At 45.0% G+C, this 22,883-nt stretch overlaps 1 protein-coding gene across 4 annotated transcripts in view; it reads right to left on the bottom strand.

The window, feature by feature from the left end:
* The window catches only part of KCNJ15 (potassium inwardly rectifying channel subfamily J member 15), a 68,714-nt gene extending 48,417 nt beyond the window's left edge, over window positions 1–20,297 (bottom strand). The window contains exon 1 of one of the 4 annotated variants that reach the window (XM_030202221.1): window positions 20,039–20,297. The gene's annotated coding sequence lies outside the window, so the exon portion shown is untranslated. Of the gene's footprint in view, window positions 1–19,336; window positions 19,474–19,496; window positions 19,624–19,739; window positions 19,763–20,038 lie in introns of those variants that run through there. The other 3 variants (XM_030202228.1, XM_030202223.1, XM_030202222.1) reach the window with 3 other exon arrangements.
* Between the last annotated feature and the right edge of the window lie 2,586 nt (window positions 20,298–22,883).

Genomic DNA, 22,883 nt, shown 5'->3' with positions numbered 1-22,883 from the left:
ACATGAGCTGTGTGTATTAGTTGCTGCTCGCTGCCGGTGAAAATCTGCTACTTAAAAGGTATGCGGGGGAGGGGGGATGTTTGAGAGCCCATATGGCATGCAGGCGAGAGAGGGAGAGACAAAATCACTTGTGGGACAGGGTAGAGTTCTGCCCACCCAAAATTGGGTGTCTGGCTACGCCCCTGCTTGTTACGGAGTAGAAATGATTACAGTTCTTGGTTGTGGCATTGCTGAATCAGCTATCCTAGTTTCCAAAAAAAAAAATGTTTAACTGTTTTGAATCAATGAATACATATTTAATAGAATTTAACTTTAAGACTCATTTGCAAGGAAAATTTAACCAAAATAAAGCGCCCAATTGCAAAGCTTTGGGGCGTAGTTTTAGAAACTCTTGTCTTTTCTTTTGTGTTGTCTTAGAGACATCTGGAAACATTCTTATTTTACAATTCAGGAAAACTTGTTCTTTATGACGAAAACTAGGAAAAAGGCCCGTTTCTGTAACCAATGAAACGGGCGCTAGGCAGGCAATCCCCCACCCTCCTTCGGTGTTCCACAGTCTGCCCTCCCTCCGTTTTCAACCCCCCCCCCGCCCCTGCGTTACGGCCCGTGGACCCCCCTTCCCACCGAAAAACGCCCCCCGCCGCCGTTGTCGACTACCTGTGCTGACGGGGGACCCAAACCCCTGACAGCCGAAGTCCTGTTCTGCCCTTCGCGGCGTTGTTTCCTCAATGATCTTCTCTTCAAGTTTCTGTGCGTGACGCGGAGCGTGTTTCCCTACTCCTCCCCCTGCCTCGGAATCAGCTGTCACTGACGTCATTGACATCAGTGCGTGCCTGCCTAGCAGACCACCTCCGAGGGATCCACGGTCCCCAGGCACATTAGAACGTTGGAGGTGAGAATTATTATATAGGATATTGTTTCAGAATCCAGTCTCAGGTTGTAAAAGTTACTTTTAGTGTTGCTGTTGTCAATCCCACATTGTCGTCTTTCGATTATTTGGGTTAAATTCAAATCTAAAGTCTCCGTTGGGACACCAACTCCTATTCCATATTCTAAATCTTTCTTTACAGAAGGTAACAAATAGTAAATGTTTGCTATAGGAGGATGTGATTGTTCAGGAATTTTCAAAATGTCCGTTAGGTATTTTTTAAAGGTAATAAGAGGTGAGATTGAAACCTGCTTAGGAAAATTTAGCGTATTAGATCGTTGATTATTTTCCAAAATTTCAATCCTATTTTGTAGGTATAAGTTCTCTTTTATTAAATTAACTTGAATTTGTTGACAGTTCTGAATTATTTTAGAGTTATTTTCAATTTCTTTATCCAGGATTGCTACTTTTTTTTTTTCCATTAATGGAATTTTTTCAGACATAGAGTTAAATTGTTGAGTTGAGGAAATAAACGTTTGTGAGAAAGAAACTTCCAGGCCCAGTGCCGTAGCGAGGGCTAATGGCACCCGGGGCGGGTCGCCGCTGCACAACCCCCCCCCCCCCCCCGGGTGTAGCACGGCGCGACCCTCCCCCTCTGCGGTGCACCCCCCGGAGCGCAACCCCCCCCCCCCCGGACCGCATTCTTACCTGCGGGAGGGCCGATCCGCCCTGAGTGCACGTCACTTGGAGCTGCGTCGGCCCCGCTGGTTCCCTGCTCTCTCTGCCCCGGAACAGGAAGTAACCTGTTCCGGGGCAGAGAGAGCAGGGAACCAGCGGGGCCGGCACCCCCCGAGTGCGTGCACCCGGGGCGGACCACCCCTCCCGCCCCTCCCTTCCTACGCCACTGTCCAGGCCCAATAGAGCCGTATAGTGTCTAAAGTTATAGTATCTGGTTTTCTAGGCAAAAAGGACTGACTTAGTAAGCCTAATTCAAGTGTGGAATCTTTCGGTAGTTGTCCCTCCAGTGCCATGTTGTTCCCTCCAAGCTCATTCTCTCCTCCTTCACCCGTCGCTTCCAACGCGGGGATAGACTGTGTTCCTGTACTCGAGTCGGTGCCCGCGCCAGGAGACCCCATCGGTTGTTGAAGATCCGGTGCCTCCTGGTCCCTTCTCGGTGCGTCCGCCGGCATGGGAGGAGGATTCCGCAGTTCGGAACTCAAAGATATCTCTGCTTCAAGCCGGGAGCGTAGCAACCCTCTCCCTACGCTCTCCGGCAGCGAAGTCGTTCCCGATAATGTTGCTGGGACTAAGAAGCGATCCAACGTCCCCTCCACCGGCGAGACACAAGGAAAATAAGCTATACACACAAGAGTGGGAGAGGTAGGCTGAGAGCAGCTTCTCTGTACTCCTCTCACGGCGCCATCTTGCCTCGCTTCTCATTCCCCTCTTGAATTATGGACGTTCTGAGCAAAACATCCAAAGTTAGACATCATATCGAAAAAGCCTCTCCACGTAACTTTGTAAGTCTAAGTGCTTTGAAAATATGTCTCCATGTGACCTTCTATTGATCCATGACACAGGTGACTTTGCCAATGTCAAGTATCCAGTATCACTTTATTCTCGACAGTGGCGTAGCAAGGACGGAGCTGTCCGCCCCGGGTGCACACTGCTGGAGGGTGCAGAGAACAGCCGCGCGCCTGTTGGCTCCGCTGGTTCCCTGCTCCCTTTGCCCCGGAACAGGTTACTTCCTGTTCCAGGGCAGAGGGAGCCAGTGGAGCCGACAGGCACGCAGCTGCTCTCTGAACCCTCCAGCAGCCAAGAATGCACCCGGGGGAGGGGGGGGGGCTTGATGCGCCGGGGAGGGGGGGTGTCATTGTGCCGGGGGGGGGCTTGATGCACCAGGGAGGGGGGGTGTCATTGCACCGGGGGGGAGGGTCGTGCTGCACCCTGGGGGGATGGACGCCGCTGCACCCAGGGTGGGGGGTGCGCAGCGGCGATCCGCCCCAGGTGGCAGCTGACCTAGGATCGCAACTGATTCTCGATATACTGCTCATCATAAACACAGCTAAGTGGTTTACAAATGCAAGCAAAAATATCAATAGAGAACAAAAAAACAGAAAGAGGAAGTTTACATGAATAAACAGTGCTTCCTTACCCAGTTCTTGCTGCTAAATTCACTTTTTGTTTGACTTGCCCTGCCCTTGGTTATACCCTCTGTTTCACTGTCTTGACTACTTAGGCCAATAACAGGAACAGTACACAACATGAAATTTGCATCTGCGAGATCTGGGTTATTTTTCATTGCTCCCTGAGTGTGATCACAGCAGAATAACTTAAGAAATGTACTCACTCATCCAGTTGCTAACAAACCATAAGTACATAAGTAATGCCATACTGGGAAAAGACTAAGGGTCCATCGAGCCCAGCATCCTGTCCACGACAGCGGTCAATCCAGGCCAAGGGCACCTGGCAAGCTTCCCAAACGTACAAACATTCTATACATGTTATTCCTGGAATTTTGGAGTTTTCCAAGTCCGTTTAGTAGCGGTTTATGGACTTGTCCTTTAGGAAACCGTCCAACCCCTTTTTAAACTCTGCTAAGCTAACCGCCTTGTTTTGATTTTGGATCACAAGTAGCAGCAATGGGATTTGAACCGGCCACCTCTGGATTGCAAAACCAGTGCTCTAACCACTAGGCAACTCTGCCACTCCACTCCCTTGAAAGTTGGCCATCCCTGTGGGGGGGGGGGGGGGGGGGAGTATGTGTGTGTCAGCGGAGGCATGACAAAGGCATGGACGTCCTTCTTTCAAACATTTTGGATGTCCTCGACTGCCCCCCCCCCTCACAGGGATGGCCAAATTTCAAGGGAGTGGAGTAAAGTGGCAGAGTGGCTTAGTGGTTAAAGCACTGGTCTTGCAATCTAGAGGTGTCCAGTTCAAATCCCACTGCTGCTACTTGTGATCCAAATAAATAAATAAATAAATAAAGAGGGTGTCGGAGGCATAGCAAAGGCATGGACATCCTTCTCACAGAAACATCCACATTTTGGACGTCCTCAACTAACGTCACTTCCCCTCCCTTAGGAAGGAAATCGTGTGCAAATAAGCGAGCAGCTCATTTGCATGCAAGTTCCTTCATGCATGCCCATTCCTTTCCGGATCAGTAAGAGAAGGGCTTTTTCCATTCAGTTAGTGGGACCAGTGCACTACGAATGCTGGCTTCTCCCAAGACCACATGGCTTGGATTTGGTCATTTCTGAGATGGGTGTCCTCGCATTCCATTATCGCCGAAACCGGGGACAACCATCTCTTAAGGTCGACCTAAATTTCATGATTTGGGCGTCCCCGACCGTATTATCAAAACGAAAGATGGATCTCCATCTTGTTTTGATAATACGGGTTGCCCCGCCCCTTTACGGGGTCGTCTTTAGAGATGGGCGCCCCCGTTCGATTATCCCGCTCCACGTGAGCTATATTGATAATTGCTTGTTAGCTTGTTAACTAATTAAGTTATGCACATTTGTTATGGAATACGCTTTGATTTCCATATGGAAATCTCAGCACAATATATAGAATCCCAGGGTTAGCACCAGTCTTTTCCGGCACTCATTTCTGGGCACCATTTATAGAATTTCCCCATGTTTGCTATGTATGTTATGCAAGGAATTGCCGAGGCAAGACGAGGAGATCTCTGTAAACACATCTCAGTGAACAGAAGAGTTGCCTCATGAATAAACACTTCAGATGCCCCTCTTGTTGATCACAGCCTCCACCATCACATTCCTTTAATGGACAGTAGCGTTCGGCCAATAATAGGAGTGGCCTAGTGGTTACGGTGGTGGACTTTGGTCCTGAGGAACTGAGTTCGATTCCCACTTCAGGCACAGGCAGCTCCTTGTGACTCTGGGCAAGTCACTTAACCCTCCATTGCCCCATGTAAGCCGCATTGAGCCTGCCATGAGTGGGAAAGCGCAGGGTACAAATGTAACAAACATAAAATAGATACTATTGGAGATTCTACATGGAATGTTTCTATTCCACTAGCAACATTCCATGTAGAAGGCTGCGCAGGCTTCTGTTTCTGTGAGTCTGACGTCCTGCACGTACGTGCAGGACGTCAGACTCACAGAAGCAGAAGCCTGCGCGGCCACATTGGTGATCTGCAAGGGCCGACTTCTACATGGAATGTTGCTAGTGGAATAGCAACGTTCCATGTAGAATCTCCAATAGTAGCAACAGTGGAGGAGTGGCCTAGTGGTTAGGGTGGTGGACTTTGGTCCTGAGGAACTGAGTTTGATTCCCACTTCAGGCACAGGCAGCTCCTTGTGACTCTGGGCAAGTCACTTAACCCTCCATTGCCCCATGTAAGCCGCATTGAGCCTGCCATGAGTGGGAAAGCGCAGGGTACAAATGTAACAAAAAATAAGATATCCTGCCACGGTGGAGGGCAGTACGACAGATTATTTTGCTACAATTATTTTATTTATTAATTTATGGGATTTATTAACCATCTTTATGAAGAGATTCATCCAAGCTGGTGAACAGCAGGTACAGTTTAACATCAAACTTACAATTTTGTTAACAGCATAATAATAATAAAATGACCAAATATAAACATAAATACATGAGATAAACTTGAAAACAGCAAACTGAAACCTAATAATAGAACTACTGTGAAACAGTATCAAAAATATACACATTTAACAGCAATGACATTCAAATACCAGAGATCTAATACGATGTTTGCAAAATACTAATAACACACTTAATAAGAATGCATTAGAACATTCAACTAACATAGCTACGCTAGTAATGCTTTTCTTCAATTTTCTATAATTAGCAGTGTCCTTATTTTATTTTATTTATTGCGCTTGTATCCCACATTTTCCCACCTATTTGCAGGCTCAATGTGGCGTCGCCATACAGGGTACATGATACAACTGGAGTTACAATGAGATCAAGGGATGACAAGAAGAATTATTCAAGTGATTATAGAAAGTAGACATTCAGAGTAAGGACGGAGTGGAGGAATGTTATAGTCAGTTTATGAGTTCTCGTGGTAGGCCTTGTTGAAGAGAGAGGTTGTTAGTGATTTGCAAAAGTTTGCTATTTCGTTAATTGTTTTCAAGTTAGTTGGCAGTGCATTCCACAGCTGCGTGCTCAAGTATGAGAAGCTGGTCGCACGTGTTAGTCTTATGACTTAATCATAAGTACATAAGTAATGCCACACTGGGAAAAGGGTCCATCGAGCCCAGCATCCTGTCCACGACAGCGGCCAATCCAGGCCAAGGGCACCTGGCGAGCTTCCCAAACATACATTCTATACATGTTATTCCTGGAATTGTGGATTTTTCCCAAGTCCATTTAGTAGCGGTTTATGGACTTGTCCTTTAGGAAACCGTCTAACCCCTTTTTAAACTCTGCCAAGCTAACCGCCTTTCACCACGTTCTCCGGCAACAAATTCCAGAGTTTAATTACGCGTTGGGTGAAGAAAAAGTTTCTCCGATTTGAGTATGTTTCTTGAAACTCATTGAGTATATGGGTGTTCAACCTTTACTTTATTTTACAAAACTTGATCATTCGCTTCACCAAAAAGCTCGAGAGGAATTACAATATTTAAAAGCATACATTCGCAAAATGTTTTACCAGTTATAACCAACTTACATACACATACCTTACATAGGACAATCTGTGACTTCTTTGAGGTCTTTTTCAATCTTAAGTGTATTAGTCTGTGCCTTTGAACCTAAGGGGGCTTTCACTTGCTATCAATCTGAATAAATGGTGGAATTGAATTCCCAAGAACACAAGAAGTATTACAAAGTATCTTCAGTTCAGAAAAGAATTAAAAACCTACCTTTTCAAGAAATATTATGGTGTTACCGATGTTCTATACTGCTTTGTAATTGTAAAACATTACTGTAACTTCTCCTGTTAACTGTAACCCACATTGAACCAAAACTTGTTTTTGGATAATTGTGGGATATAAGAATGAATGAATAAATAAATAAATAAAATATGATGTATCTTTACATTTTAACTCAATATTTGAAGGGATGTCACCCAGAAACGCTAAAAGATCATCCCGAACTTTCCTCAACCTCCACTTCCCTAATTGCAAAGGCATAAAATACAAAGTACTGCACGCATCAACCTTTTCTTATATGAGCACGCAATTCTGGAATAAACTACCACACAACCTGAAAACGATCCACGAACTAACCGACTTCCGCAAACTATTAAAGACTCATCTTTTTGAAAAAATCTATCGAAAGGATCAAAACACATGAAGTCCACACACACTGTTAGCAATGCATCAATACATTCTTTTCTTTACTCTCATCCCCCGTAATTTTATCACATTTAAACCTAATCTACAGATAAAAATGTTATACCCGTATGCTCTCTTGCTATTGTCTTGTTGCCCTATTAGTATCCGTTGTTCTTTCACTGTTCCAATGTTCTTTTTCCATTGTTCTATTCCCCTTAACGATACTCCGACTTTGTCTTAACTTAGCTCCTCACAATGTAACCCATAATCGAGTTGTAACAAATTGTATTTCCATCATTACAATGTATTGTAAGCCACACTGAACCCGCAAATAGGTGGTAAAATGTGGAATACAAATGCAATAAAATAAATAAATGTCAATATATAAGGTGAATGTAGAGCGGTTTGATGACTTGAACTCACTTTATTTATTGACACCCCCCCTCCTATTAAGTCTGTTTGTTCCTAGCCTGTTTAAGGGCCACTGAAGATCCCCTCCCAACCTGATCAGCATGGTTTAACTGGACAGGAGCCTCTCCTGCCTGGTTAAACCCTTTTGGAATATTTATTTTTGTTACATTTGTACCCCGAGCTTTCCCACTCATGGCAGGCTCAATGCAGCTTACATGGGGCAATGGAGGGTTAAGTGACTTGCCCAGAGTCACAAGGAGCTGCCTGTGCCTGAAGTGGGAATCAAACTCAGTTCCTCAGGACCAAAGTCCACCACCCTAACCACTAGGCCACTCCTCCACTGTTGCTACTATTGGAAATTCTACATGGAATGTTGCTATTCCACTAGCAACATTCCATGTAGAAGTCAGCCCTTGCAGATCACCAATATGGCCACACAGGCTTCAGGTTCTGTGAGTCTGACGTCCTGCACGTATGTGCAGGACGTCAGACTCACAGAAACAGAAGCCTGCGCAGCCTTCTACCTAGAATGTTGCTAGTGGAATAGCAACATTCCATGTAGAATCTCCAATAGTATCTAATTTATTTTTGTTACATTTGTACCCCTCACTTTCCCACTCATGGCAGGCTCAATGCGGCTTACATGGGGCAATGGAGGGTTAAGTGACTCGCCCAGAATCACAAGGAGCTGCCTGTGCCTGAAGTGGGAATCGAACTCAGTTCCTCAGTTCCCCAGGACCAAAGGCCACCACCCTAACCACTAGGCCACTCCTCCTGGGTTGCTTTTTTGTTTGTTTGTTTGTTTGTTTGTCTCATTTGACTGTGTTTTTCAGAAGAATGTCCTCGAAACAGAACAGTTTGAAATGTAGGCCGCCATATTGGGTTTTCAACTTCCTGCTTCCTGTTGGACATCTAGTTCTCTGTTTCAGCAGCTGTTTGGTGTTTTCATGCAACGGAGAGTATTGTGTGATACACATAAAGACTGATTCTCTCTTTTATCGCAAAGTACTGTTTAGTTCAAATATTTGAGAAGGATAAATGCAATGGAAATGTTCCAAAATACAAATATATACATATGAATGTAGGACCAGTGATGGTGCAGGTCTTGCACACTATGACTTGTCAGGTTTCTTTAACCCTCTTGTACGAATTTTATTGTATAATTTTATAGGGTGTTGTTTTGTTTTGGTGCCATGATTCATCCTCCATCACACAGATAAAGCAGAAAAAGATACTGAGGGACAGATTAGATAGACAGAGCAGTAAGAAATAAGTAACCTGAAGCAGCAGTTCATAGGTCAGAGCAGCGGGAAGAGGTAATGCATTCGTTGCTCAGTGGTGACACCTAGTGGTCGGATTTAGGATGCATGCCTACTGGGTTGTGACGGGAGCTGTGGAGCAGAACCTAGGACTATCACTACAATGACTGGTCTAGGAGGATGCTATAAAACACAGGAGTAAACCAGTCACATAGCCGTGGGTGGCCTTGGGGGCCTGAACCCCCTCACTTTCAGCTCGGGACCCCACTACTTTCCTGGATGGCGGGGATGCTCAGTTCAGGTCAAACTGAGCATGTGCAGTAGAACCAGCATTAGCAGCGAAGAAGGTGCAACTCAGGCAGGAGAGGGTGGATACTGGGGGTGGGAGGATTGCATGCCCACCCACCTTGGGCTAAAGCCCATCCAGAATTGGCCATCTGGCTACAGCACTGAGGTAAACCCCTCAGGCAGTTATGAAGGAAGGCTCAAAGTACCACAGCCTCAGCAGAAACTAGCTCTTATAGATATAAACCTCAAAAGAGCAGGAGAAAACTTCCAAGCCAAAAAATAATTTAAAAAAAGAAAGAAAGAAATGAACGTAGGCTTGTCCATGGATTGTCCAGATCTCTTTTGACTTTGACTCCAATGGTAATGAGTTCCCCTTGTTGGAACAGGGCAAGTGCTACTTCCATACTCCACCTTCCTCCCAAATTGAAGTGAACAAGGCCCCAGATAGATGAACAGATAGATCAAATCACTGCTGTGATGCTTTCAGCCCCGATTTGAAAATGTTACAAAAAAAGAATAACTAAGCAAATAGCAATCTGTTTTATTGGACTTTCAAATCATGGAAGAGACGAGAGTATAAAATGCATTAATGATTCTACTCTACAATCAGCTTTCTAGTGACAATTCCTCTGAATTCCTTTCTTTCATCTATTCTAATTCTGGGTCATAGTAACACCACTGAAAATGTAAGGGCAGCTGCAGAGGGATCCTGTACAGTGTGACGGACAATACATTTCATATGTACATGTTTCATTACAAGGCAGAGGGCTCATGCCAAGGGGGTTCACAGATTGGTTCCCAAACCTGGTCCTGGAGGCCAGCCAGTCAGGTTCTTAGAATATTCACAATGAATATTAATGAGAAGGATTTGCATGCAATGAAGGCAGTGCATGCAAATCCCTCACATAAACATTAATTGTGGACGTCCTGAAAACCTGAATGGCTGGGGTGCCTCCAGGACCAGGTTTGGGAACCACAATCCATTCCTGAAAGTCAAAGCACCACTGTCTGACCTCTTCAATGCTTCCTTGGAGTCTGGAATGGTCCTGGAGGACTGGAGAAGGGCAGATGTGGTCCCTCTGCACAAAAGCGGAAATAAGGAGGAGGTTGGGAATTACAGACCTATCAGTCTGACCTCGGTGGTGACTCTGAGTAAACTAATGGAAAGGCTTCTATAGCGGATCATAAGGTTTCTCGAATCGAATGGACTGCTATACCTGAGGCAGCATGGCTTCACTAGAGGCAGGTCGTGTCAGACAAATCTGATTGATTTCTTTGACTGGGTGACCAAACAGTTGAACGTGGGAAGGGCACTAGATGTGGTGTTCCTGGATTTTAGCAAAGCTTTTCACACGGTCCCACACAGGCAACTGATAAATAAACCGAGTGCCCTTGGTATGGGACCTAAAGTGACTGACTGGGTTAAAAACTGGTTGAGTGGAAGGAGACAAAGGGTAGTGGTAAATGGAGCTTGCTCTGAGGAAAGGGCTGTTATCAGTGGTGTACTGTAGGGCTGGGTCCTTGGGCTGGCTCTTTTTAACATCTTCATGAATGATATTGCAGAAGGACTGTCTGGTAAGGTTTGTCTCTTTTGTGGATGATACCAAACTCTGTAATAAGGTGGACACCCTGGAAGGTGTGGATGATATGAAGAAGGATCTATTGAAACTTGAAGAACAATCCGACAATTGGAAACTAAGAATTAATGCTAAGAAATGCAGGATCATGCACTTAGGGTACAAGAATCAAAGGGAATGATACATTATTTATTTTATTTATTTATTTTATTATCTCATTTGTACCCCACAGTTTCCCAACAGTGTCAGGCTCAATGTGGCTTACGGCGCACCACAGAGGCAGACGCCAACGCAGTAAAATGAAGCTAATACAGCAGGAAAATCTACAGGAGATAATGGGGAAGAGTAGGAATTGACGGAAGGAGTAGGGAAACCAGGAGGGAAGAGGGAAGGGGAATGTGTCCAAAATGTCTCTAGATCGATGCGCGTCCAACAGTGGAGACACATGAAGAGGCCGTGGGATAAGCATTTCAGAATAACATGGTCTTTAGTGATTTCCTGAAAGTTAGATGGTTGGTGATGGTTTTTATGGTTTTCGGCAAAGAGTTCCAAAGCTGAGTGCTGACGAAAGAGAAGGAGGTAGCAGACGTGGATCTATACTCGATGCCGTTGCAGTTTGGATAATGAAGGTTAAGATATGAATGGGAGAGCCTGAAAGTATTCCTGAGAGGTAGGATGATGAGATCTATCATGTAGCCAGGTACCTCACCGTATAGGATTTTGTGAACTAGAGAGCAGAGTTTAAAGGTGATTCGATCCTTGACAGGAAGCCAATGCAGGGGGTGAAGTGCTTCTGTGTATGAAAGAAGAGGAGGACTTGGGGGGGGGGGGGGTGATTGTGTCTGACGACCTTAAGGTGGCCTAATAGGTAGAAACGTTGATGGCCAAAGCCAGAAAAATGCTTGGGTGCATAAGGAGAGGGATGACCAGCAGGAAAAAAAGAGGCGATAGTGCCCTTGTATAAGTCTCTGGTGAGGCCCCATTTAGAGTACTGCGTGCAATTCTGGAGACCGCACCTACAGAAAGATATAAACAGGATGGAGTCAGTCCAGAGGGTGGCTACAAAATTGGTAAATGGTCTTGGTCATAAAATGTATACGCTGGAAGAGAGGCAGGAGTGAGGAGATATGATAGAGATGTTTAAATACCTCAGTGGCGCCAATATACGGGAGGCGAGCCTTTTTCAAATGAAGGAAAACTCTGGAATGAGGAGTCATATGATGAAATTAAGAGGAAACAGACTTAAGAGGAATCTAAGAAAATATTCTTTCACCGAAAGTGTGGTGGATGCGTGGACTTTAGTAGTAGTAGTAGTAGGTTGCGGAGACGAGGACTGTGTCAGAATTTAGGAAAGCATGGGACAGGCACGTGGGATCACTTAGGAAAGGAAGAGGTAGTGGTTACTGAGGATGATTAGACTGAATGGGCCATTTGACCCTTATCTGCCATCATGTTTCTACGTGTCTAATTGGACAGTAGAAAAACAGAGGAGTCGGAGTTGAAAGTTTGGTGTACCATCACCACAGTCCTGTTCATGGAGTAATTTCGTAAACCTATTTCCACATGTAAAGCAAGGTTTTATACACAGAAAAGGGATCTTATAGAGTCACCTAACTGAAAATGAGTGTTCAAGTATGTGCACAGCCAAGAAGACATGGTCTTACATGCATGCTACCCACAGGCATTCCTGGGGATGCAACCTGGGCAGAACAGGAGCAGAGTTGGGATTCACATGCATATTTTACAAAAAAAAACCTTCAGAGCAGCTGTAAATTAGTGTATTACTAGAGGCCATTGTAAGACCCTCTTTCATAAAAGCACATAGGCGCCTGTGTTGCCTTCGCAACATAGACTAAGGAGCCCTTTTACTAAGCCGCATAGGTGCCTACACGCGCCCAACGTAAATTAATTTGGAGTTACCGCGTGGCAATTTCATTTTTGACGCGCTTCCACTACGCACACCACAAAATATATTTTATTTATCTGGCCTGCGCCGAAAATCAGGCGATAACTCCGACTTGACATGCGTAGGCAATTACCGCACGGTTAACACGTGAGACCTTACCGCTAAGTCAATGGCCGGCAGTAAGGTGCCTACACGCGCCCAACGTAAATCAATTTGGAGTTACCGCGTGGCAATTTCATTTTTGACACGCTTCCACTACGCACACCACAAAATATATTTTATTTATCTGGCCTGCACCGAAAATCAGGCGATAACTCCGACTTGACATGCGTAGGCAATTACCGCACGGTTAACACGTGAGACCTTACCGCTAAGTCAATGGCCGGCAGTAAGGTCTCAGACCCACTTTTTATTTTTGCCACATGTCCATTTTCGGCAAAAATGTTAAAAAGGCCATTTTTTACAGGCATGCTGAAAAATGGATCTCTGCATGCCCAAAACGCACACCTACACTAGCGCAGCCCATTTTCAGTGCACCTCAGTAAAAAGGACCCCTAAAAGAGATGGGATTTTTAGACTTTTTTTGCATAGATACCCTTTTTTAAATTACTGTAGTCCCTATTTGCAGATTAATCTCATGCCTATTCACTGTGGATATTCTGAAAATCTGTGTGATCCCTAGGGAACCTTATCGAAAAAGCCACCTTCTGTGTGAAGCCATGTTATCAGAGAGAGCACGCAGTCACCCCCACCTGCAGAGAAAGCTACTATCTTATAGGGCAGTAGCTCTCAACCCAGTCCTCAAGCACATCCAGTCAGCTAGGTTTTCAGAATATACACGATGAATATGCATGAAAGAGATTTGCGTACCAAGGAGGCAGTGCATGCAAATCTGTCTCATGCATATTCATTCTGGATATCCTGAAAGCCTGACTGACTAGGTGTGCCCTGAGGATTAGGTTAAGAGGCCCTGCTATAGAGGTGATATGTCTTATGCAACTCTCAATCCAGGCCTCAGGACACATCAAGCTGGTCCAGTTTTCAAGATATCCACAATCAGTATGTATGAGATAAACATGCATTGTACTGCTCCACTGTATGCAAATCTATCTCATATTCATTGTGGGTATCCTGAAAACCTGGCTGGCTTGCCGCGTCCTGAGGATGGGGTTGAGAACCCCTGGTCGAGTGAGAAGCACTTCTGTACACATTTGGTTGATAAGACTGTAGGGAAATACGGAGCTAGAAAATTGCCTGGCTGAACCTGAAATTTAAGATATATTTTCCATCCTTTTTTTTTTCAAAAGTACATAAGTATTGCCATACCAGGGAAGACCAAAGCATCCTGTTTCCAACAGTGGCCAATCCAGCTCACAAATACCTGGCAAGATCCCAAAAAAGTACAAAACATTTTATACTGCTTATCCCAGAAATCGTGGATTTTCCCAAGTCCATTTAATAACGGTCTATGGACTTTTCCTTTAGGAAGCTGTCCAATCCTTTTTTAAACTCCGCTAAGCTAACCGCCCCTACCACATTCTCTGGCAATGAACTCCAGAGCCCAATTACATGTTGAGTGAAGAAAAATGTTCTCCAATTCGTTTTAAATTTACTACATTGTAGCTTCATCGCATGCCCCCTAGCCCTAGTATTTTTGGAAAGCGTGAACAGACGCTTCACATCTACCTGTTCAACTCCACTCATTATTTTATAGACCTCTATCATATCTCCCCTCAGCCGCCTTTTCTCCAAGCTGAAGAGCCCTAGCCGCTTTAGCCTTTCCTCATAGGGAAGTCGTCCCATCCCCCTTATCATTTTTGTCGCCCTTCTCTGCACCTTTTCTAATTCCACTATATCCTTTTTGAGATACGGCAACCAGAATTGAACAAAATATTCGAGGTGCGGTCGCACAAATAACAGCTGAGCCATTGCCCTCAGCCTTATTCTAAACTCTCACCTCCCGCCTGGGATGTATAACTGGGAGAGACAGCAGGTGTCTGTGGATAGTACCTGGTGTGATATGGACATCTGGTTTAAGTGCAGGCCACTCTCTGTACTGCTCAGCAGCATCTCATACACCCCCTCCCCTCCCCCCCCCCCCCCCCCCCCCCCCGGCAAGTTATATGGGCTCTCTTTCAATCTTTGGGTTGAAAAAGACTAATAAAGGATCTCAGACCCAGAACCAGGAAGAAATATTATCAGTATTTATCATTTCTATAGCATTACTAGATGTACACAGCACTGTACACAAGAGAGACAGCCCCTTCTTCATGGAGCTTACAGTCTATTGAAGAACAGCTGCACCAGGGCACAGAATCCTGTCTCTTTCCTCCTTTGGCCTCTCCAAAAGGTGGATCCTAAGATTCATAGAAATCAGCCCTTTTGTTGGGAGAAGCCATTTTGCAGCTGCTCTGTGTTTTTTTTTTAAATTCTACCATACATGTACCTCATTCTACCACAATATCACTTTGTATTCATTCATACCATGTATTTGTTCAGACCGTAATCAGCTAACGCCGTTAACGGTTATATGTAAGCCACATTGCTACTACTACTACTACTTATCATTTCTATAGCGCTACCGGACGTACGCAGTGCTTCACACTTGAACATGGAGAGACAGTCCCTGCTCAATAGAGCTTACAATCTAATTATGACAGACAGACAGGACAAGTAAGGGATAAGGGTTAGGACGGACAGGACATATCAGGGAGAGGGAACAGTTGAAGGTTTAGGAGTTAAAAGCAGCATCGAAGAGGTGGGTTTTTAGCCTAGATTTGAAGATGGCCAGAGATGAGGCTTGGCGTACCGGCTCAGGAAGTTTATTCCAGGCATACGGTGCAGCAAGATAGAAGGAACGGAGTCTGGAGTTAGCGGTGGAGGAGAAGGGTACAGATAAGAGAGATTTGCCCAGTGAATGGAGTTCCCAGGGAGGAATGTAGGGAGAGATGAGAGTGGAGAGGTACTGAGGAGCTGCAGAGTGAATGCATTTGTAAGTCAGTAAGAGGAGTTTGAACTGAATGCGGAAACAGATAGGAAGCCAGTGAAGTGACTTGAGGAGAGGGCTAATATGAGCATAACGACACTGGCGGAATATTTGTCGTGCAGCAGAATTTTGAACAGATTGAAGAGAGAGATGGCTCAGTGGGAGACCTGTGAGAAGCAAGTTGCAGTAGTCTAAGCGAGAGGTGATAAGAGTATGGATGAGGATTCTGGTTGCATACTCAAAAAGGAAAGGTGGGAAAATGTGGGATACAAATGTAACAAATAACAAATGTTTCATATATGCTGGGTTCTCATGGGCTGTTCTGTGCATGGTGCTGGTTTGGTTGTTCAAGGCATGCCTCAGTTGCAAGCGTGTGACATCACTATACAATGTATGGGGTGAATCCCTACTGCTATGCTGATGATAGTCAACTTCTCTGCCATGTCTCTGACTCATCTTTCTCCGTTATCTCCTTAAACCACTGTCTCAATCTTGTCTCCAGCAGTCTTTAAAATCGTCTTCTTTTTCTATATTTTATTAAATGTGAGTCCAGCCTCTTCCCTAGTCCCTACGCCTTTCTCGCTACTTGTCCCTTTCTTGGTGATCAAGCGATCACTCACTTCCTTTTAAAGCATCAAAATTCTGGGTGTCATTTTTGACACCAAACTCACATTCATTCTGTCCGTTCTTTTCTTTCTCCACCACCAATTCATACTCTCTTTTCTTGCTTTTCTTATTTCCCATCTGGTTTACAACACTCTCTATGCGGGTCTTCCCCTCCACCCCATAAAACGTCTTCAACTCAGACAATCCACTGCCGTTATACTACTCACTGTGCTCCCAATTTTGACCATGTGCCACCACTGGTCCGCTACCTATTTCATCTTGTGTCAAATTCAAAATTCTTCTTGTATACAGAGGCCTTCTACCAAGTACCCCATTCTACAATAATAACCTACTTACTCCCTACATCTCCCTCTCATACTCTACGATCCTCCAACAGTAATCTGCTCAGGCAGACACACAACCTGTCCTTCAGCCCTTTGTCTTAACATCTCCCATGAAATAGCTTTCAGTTACTTAGATCACAAGTCATGGAATTCGCTCCCTTATCTCCTCAAGAAACAATCATCTGCTCCAATGTTTGTTATGCTCAAAACTCATCTTTTCTCTGAGACCTTTGGATCCTGCTTTTCTTCTTAACTCTTTCCTCTGGTATGACCAAACTCTCCCTTCCTTCTATCCTTCCTTTCACCCTTTTTAATACTAGCTACCACACCTCAGTACTATCAGGGCCGGTCCTAGGGTCTCTGGCGCCCCTCTGCAGTTGGTGCCCGCGTGCGTGCCCCTCCCCCAGCATCTCCTTTCTCTCTCCTGCCCCGTCCAGCGATTCTCCTTCACCCCATCCCCCACCGCCCCTAGTGCTTTAAATCTTCAATTTACCTCTGTTCCAGAAGCAGCCGCATCATTTGAAAGCCCTGCCCCGTCTCTAGCCTTCCCTCCTTTCGTGAGTTCGTTCGGCAGTCCCGCCCTCGAGGAAATGACGTCAGAAGGCGGGACTGAAGATTTAAAGCACCAGGGGCAGCGCGGTATGGCGGGGCAGCGCCGCAGCGGTGCCCTTGAAGGCAGGCGCCCCCTGCGGCGCTTACCCCGCTTACCGGGTTTGACCGGCCCTGAATACTATCTTGTAAATCACATAGCTGCCAGCTGGCCCCTTTGCGGTATATCAAGCGTTATAAATAATAATAATAATATTAATGATTCCCTCAAGCTGATATTAGCAAGCAGTAACATAATCACTATCCAGTGCTATCAGCTAACTGCCTGAACAAATCAGAGTGACAAAGAACACAGCCCAGACTTTGTGCTCCATTTTCACTCTGCAGAAGTGAAAGTAATGTTTAACTAAGCACATTAGAAGAGCTAAGCTAGAACATCCATACACAGTCAGCTTTATTTTACAAGATGATTGTACATACTGCATGAATCATTCCATTTTTAAATATCCTGTTATTTCCCTTCTTCCAGTGACTTCCTGAGTTGTAAAGTGTGCTGGCTTTATTCCTATGTGCCTCCTCAGCAGTTCCTGCCAGTGCAAAGGTAGTAGGTGTCCTAAGCAAACCTTTGGCTTTATATACACCCCTCAATTAACTTTCAGGGCCCTACAATGCGGCCCCCTCCACAAAATACATTTGATAATTAAGCTCAGCAATTATGATCATCACACAAAAATCATTAAAAAGCAGGTTTAAAATATGTGCTGATGGTTCTTTGTTTCTGTGGCTCTCAGGACCTATAGTTTTGCCATGATTGCAATTGATCTTTGCTTCCCACTTTCTCTCTCCCCCCCCCCCCCGAAGCTGAACCCTAGGCAAGGGCCTAGTCTCGCCTAACGGTTTCGCCAACCCTTTTGCTAGGTCACTGCAGCTAGCATTCCCTTGCTTTTTAATCGAAGACCACAACTAAAAGGAATCAAAAGGATAAAAACCAGCAAGAATAAACATATAGGGATGATTTACAGAAAACGCCAGAAAGATCAAACACAGCTATGAAATACAGAAGGTCTAAACAGGAAAGCCTGCCGAGACTGAAATATCTCTTTTTCCTTTGCTCAACCTCTAACTGTAAACCTGTAGTTTAAATTAAAAAAAAAAACCTGCAAGGAGCTTTTGAAAGAGTCTGAATCCTGAGGGGAGAAAATGCAGTTTATATATTTAAAAAAAAAACAAAACTCTATCTACGGTATCATCCACAGCTTAACTCGGTAATTCATTGGTTGCTTAATTTCCAGAAGTGATCAAAATTGCTTTCTGTGGTAAACAGGATAATTGTGTTATCTAAAATCAGCTGGGTGACGAAACACAGCTTGTGGTAAGAAACAAAAAAAAAACTTCAGGTTAACAGTTCTAATATTTATTATTATTATTATTATTATAAATTCAATTTAATCACCTTCCTTCCCACACTTGCTCAAAGAGACTAATAAAGCCTACTTGTAATAAGCCTACATGTCAGACCTGATCGACTTACCACCCAGGAATGCTAAAAAAAATCATCTCGCACATTCCTTAATCTTCATTTCCCCAACTGTAAAGGTCTAAAATACAAATTAACGCACGCATCAACCTTTTCCTATATGAGCACGCAACTATGGAACGCGCTGCCGCGCAACCTAAAAACGACCTATGAACTAACCAACTTCCGCAAACTACTGAAGACCCATCTCTTGAACAAGACATATCACAAAGATCAACACATGTGAATTCCCCACATGTGTCCTGATCTGTCTTATAATGTTTTTCTGTTATATTACAATCATGTTTCTTTCATTGTCATGTAACCCCCAAATCCTTCTGTAATACCAAATGTCTTTTCTTATGTCCACTATTCATGATGTATTGTAAGCCGCATTGAGCCTGCAAAGAGGTGGCAAAATGTGGGATACAAATGCAATAAATAAAATAAAAATAGATAAAAGCATCACTAGAACAGAAAACACCACAAAAAAAAAAACCCAGAAGAGAATTCGGCACATCTGTTGCTCCAGATATAAACGTTTGCCAGGAATGTAACCTATTTTAATACGGTTAGCACTGCACTACGGGTAAGATATTCGCAGGGTTCAGCTTTCCCTTTAGGCACTCGCTCTGCTCACTAAATGAATGTAAATAGTGTGGTACAGGAAGCCAAAACAGCCTCGGCTTGTCCTTTGAAAAGCTGAAACCTGAAATGGTTTTTAAGCAAGTCTGGCAGGCTCCATGCCTCTTACCTGCAAAAGGTCAGTCCCAGTAGACGTCAAAGCATGACAAAGGAAAAAAGCCTTTTCTCTGAAAGAGCCAGGCTTGTTGCAAAGAAGGATTCCTGGTCCCTGCAGAGCTAGCTCAGTCAGTGCAAGGCAGCAAGTTAGCTCAAGTCTGAGTTGGGATTACCTGAATGAGGAGGGCAGGAGATCCATGGAAAGGAATCCGAGAGGCGGGTTGTCTTAAGGAACTCGACCAAGCAAACTTTGTAACTGCAAGAGCACTTTTTTGCAAATCAACACCCAGTTTGCCTGCTATGCAAATACCTGCCTGACAGAGCAAAAGATGTCCTGAACTCTTTAAAGACGGCTTTGAAGAAAAACCACAGCCCCAGCGAATCAAGGCCTTTCCCCGTGCACAAGTTCAACTTACAGGCAGGCTTTGCAGGAGAGTGTCCAAGTTGTGCATTGATCTTCTGTCTGTCTAACCCCCAGCTCTCACCCCATTACAAAAACTGGAGCACGAAGGAAACAGGCTGATATTATAGAAAAGGATAGTTTTACAAAACTCACTGGAAACTTCAATTTGCAAGTTGTTCCAACTCCCACATTTCCTTTGAAAGAAGCAAAAGAAAAAAAGGGCCTGGATCTATGCCAATGTTATGATTTTTGTTTATTTACACCAGTGACACTTTAAAGATGAGTAGCCCAAATTCAGAAAAGATTACTTACAGCGCCGAAGTAACAGGGTGACCCCCCCTGGTACCGATGAGATTCCATCACAAACAGTACCACTCAGCCCTGGGTACAAGCAAGACATTCCAGCGCTGAATCCTCACGAATGGGAAAACCACAAAACCAGGAGTCAGCTGCCTTCCAGGGCTTGCACACCAGCATAAGAAAGCATGGCAAATTCAGATCCATTGCAGCATAGGCTGTTGAAAGCTTAGTGGAATTTCTGGTCTGGGCTGCAGAGGATTATTTCACAGTATGCTGGGCTCAGGAAAATGAGACGGGACTGCTGGATGCCAAAGGGTATGCAATATCCACTGAGGAGAAGGAGGCTGGCCAACTGGCACCTGAGATCCATAGACAGGACCTCATAGAGGTGAATTAACCCACAGCGCAGGGGTGTAACCATATTTTTTTCTAAATAACATAAAAGATATTTCAAGAGTTGAGCAATACCTGGTAAGTATTATACTAAAAGTTGCTGCTTGCTAGAAATAGGGTTGAATGGACTTAATAAAGACACTGAGAGGTCAGTAACAGGGGGCAGACTCAAGAAGAATGTCAGGAAGTATTTTTTCACGGAGAGGGTGGTGGATGCTTGGAATGCCCTCCTGCGGGAGGTGGTGGAGATGAAAACGGTAACGGAATTCAAACATGCATGGGATAAACATAAAGGAATCCTGTGCAGAAGGAAGGGATCCTCAGGAGCTTAGCCTAGAATGGGTGGCAGAGCTGGTGGTTGGGAGGCGGGGCTAATGCTGGGCAGACATATACGGTCTGTGCTGGGGCTGGTGGTGGGAGGCGGGACTGGTAGTTGGGAGGTGGGGATAGTGCTGGGCAGACTTATACTGTCTGTGCCAGAACCGGTGGTGGGAGGCGGGGCTGGTGGTTGGGAGGTGGGGATAGGGCTGGCCAGACTTATACGGTCTGTGCACTGAAGAGGACAGTACAAATAAAAAAGTAGCACATATGAATTTATCTTCTTGGGCAGACTGGATGGACCGTGCAGGTCTTTTTCTGCCGTCATCTACTATGTTACTATGTTACTATCTTCTTCATTAACCTTGAAGTTGGGACCAGTTCGCAAGTGCCATCTTATCCCCCCTCCTCCCAACTACCCACTGTGCCCTTAATCAATACCTTTATTTGACAGTTTGTCCTGCCCCCTGACTGGCCCTAAACTACCCAGCCAGCCACATGGCGAGCTAGCCCCGCTTGCAGTTAACGGGGGCCCATCAAGACTAGATCTCGGGCTTATCTGGTTTGATAGAACGAGAGAGGGAGGGAAGAAGCTCCCAAACAAAGCTGTATGGATCCAGACTAAAAAAGAAAAAAAAATGCTTCGGCCCAACCCCTCTGCACCCCCCCCCCCCCCCTCTCTTGAAATCTCCAAAATACTTGGTATGGATTGGATGCCAAACCAAAAAGCTATTAGCTGGCATCATTGCACAAAGGTGTTCACAGAAATCCCTTCAGAAAATGTCCCACTTATGATCTTCCTAGACCACTTGACATATCCTGAACGTTTTTCAGAATCTCAAAGTTATTTTATGTGCGCGTATTCAAAGGAACCGGGGCTTTTTATGAGGGGGTACTTGGGGGGTACTGAGTACCGGCACCTTTTCCATTGTCTGCTAAAATTGACCCATGAACCCCAAGTTTTAATGAAAGAGCTCAGGCTCAACACACCAATTCTGCTTTGTCATAGATTCTGCGACTGGTTGCAGGGGACTATTGTGGGGTAGGTCACTCAGTGATCACCTCACCCCTGAAGGGTGGCCTGGCATTTGAGTACCGACACCTTTTTTACTAGAGAAAATGCACTGCAAAGAACACAAGGTTCCAACCCCCCCCCCCCCCCCCCCCCCCCACCACCACCACCACACACACACAAATTTCCTGTCATGGTCTTCATAAACCCCTCACATCTGAAAACTTAGGGCCCTGTTTACTAAGGTGCAGTAGAGGCACGCTAGCATTTTTAGCTCACGCTTAGCATGTAGTTGCCCATAATATTCCTATGGGCGTCTACATGGTTAGCATGCGCTCGCTAGCACATCTTAGTAAACAGGGCCCTTGGTGTGGATCCCTAAAATATATATACCTGCCATGATCCTGGTGGACCCCCTGGTGTGTTCTGAAAATATATTGATTGATAGGATCACTGAGCTTTCTGAGCAGGGAGCATGTAAAGTTCCTAGCTGCAGTGACGCAAGCGAACTTACTGTGAACTTCCCTAATCTGTGATGCTCATATACTTCAGACTGGTGAATCCCATGTAGACACGCATGTGCTATCTTGCCACACCTTAATAGACTGGCCCCACATTTGTACTTAAGGAAATGGAAGTTACAGGGGCTGTTTTACCAAACTATAGAGACCTTTTACTACGCCACGTAAAGCGTCTGTGCATGCCCAACGTGCGCCAAAATGGAGTTACCGCCCAACTACCACGTGGCTTTTGCGGTAATTTCATTTTTGGCGCGCATCCGATACACGCGTCCGAAAAATATTTTTTACTTTCGGGCGAGCGTAACAGACTTGCGCCAAGTGGCATTTTGGTGCACGTAGGTCATTACCGCCCGGTTACCGCGTGAGTCTTTACCGCTAGGTCAATGACTGGTGGTAAGGTCTCAGACCTTACCTGTAGTATAGTTCGGGCAGTAGACGGAGTGGATTGGATCACTATTGTGGACGCAATTTCATGTGGAAAACAATTTGGAAACAACCCCTGACGCAGCACTAGCGAAACGGGGGTTCCCTATCGGGTTAAGGAGTGGAAAGTACCGCCATAAGAGGAACACCAGAGTGACATTTAAAAGCTAAGTGGTTTCTGGCGATACCT

The sequence above is a fragment of the Microcaecilia unicolor genome, chromosome 4 (assembly GCF_901765095.1).
Source record: "Microcaecilia unicolor chromosome 4, aMicUni1.1, whole genome shotgun sequence".
Classification (NCBI taxonomy): Eukaryota; Metazoa; Chordata; class Amphibia; order Gymnophiona; family Siphonopidae; genus Microcaecilia; species Microcaecilia unicolor.
The sequence above is the reverse complement of the archived record's forward strand: the minus strand, read 5'-3'. Positions and strand labels throughout refer to the sequence as shown.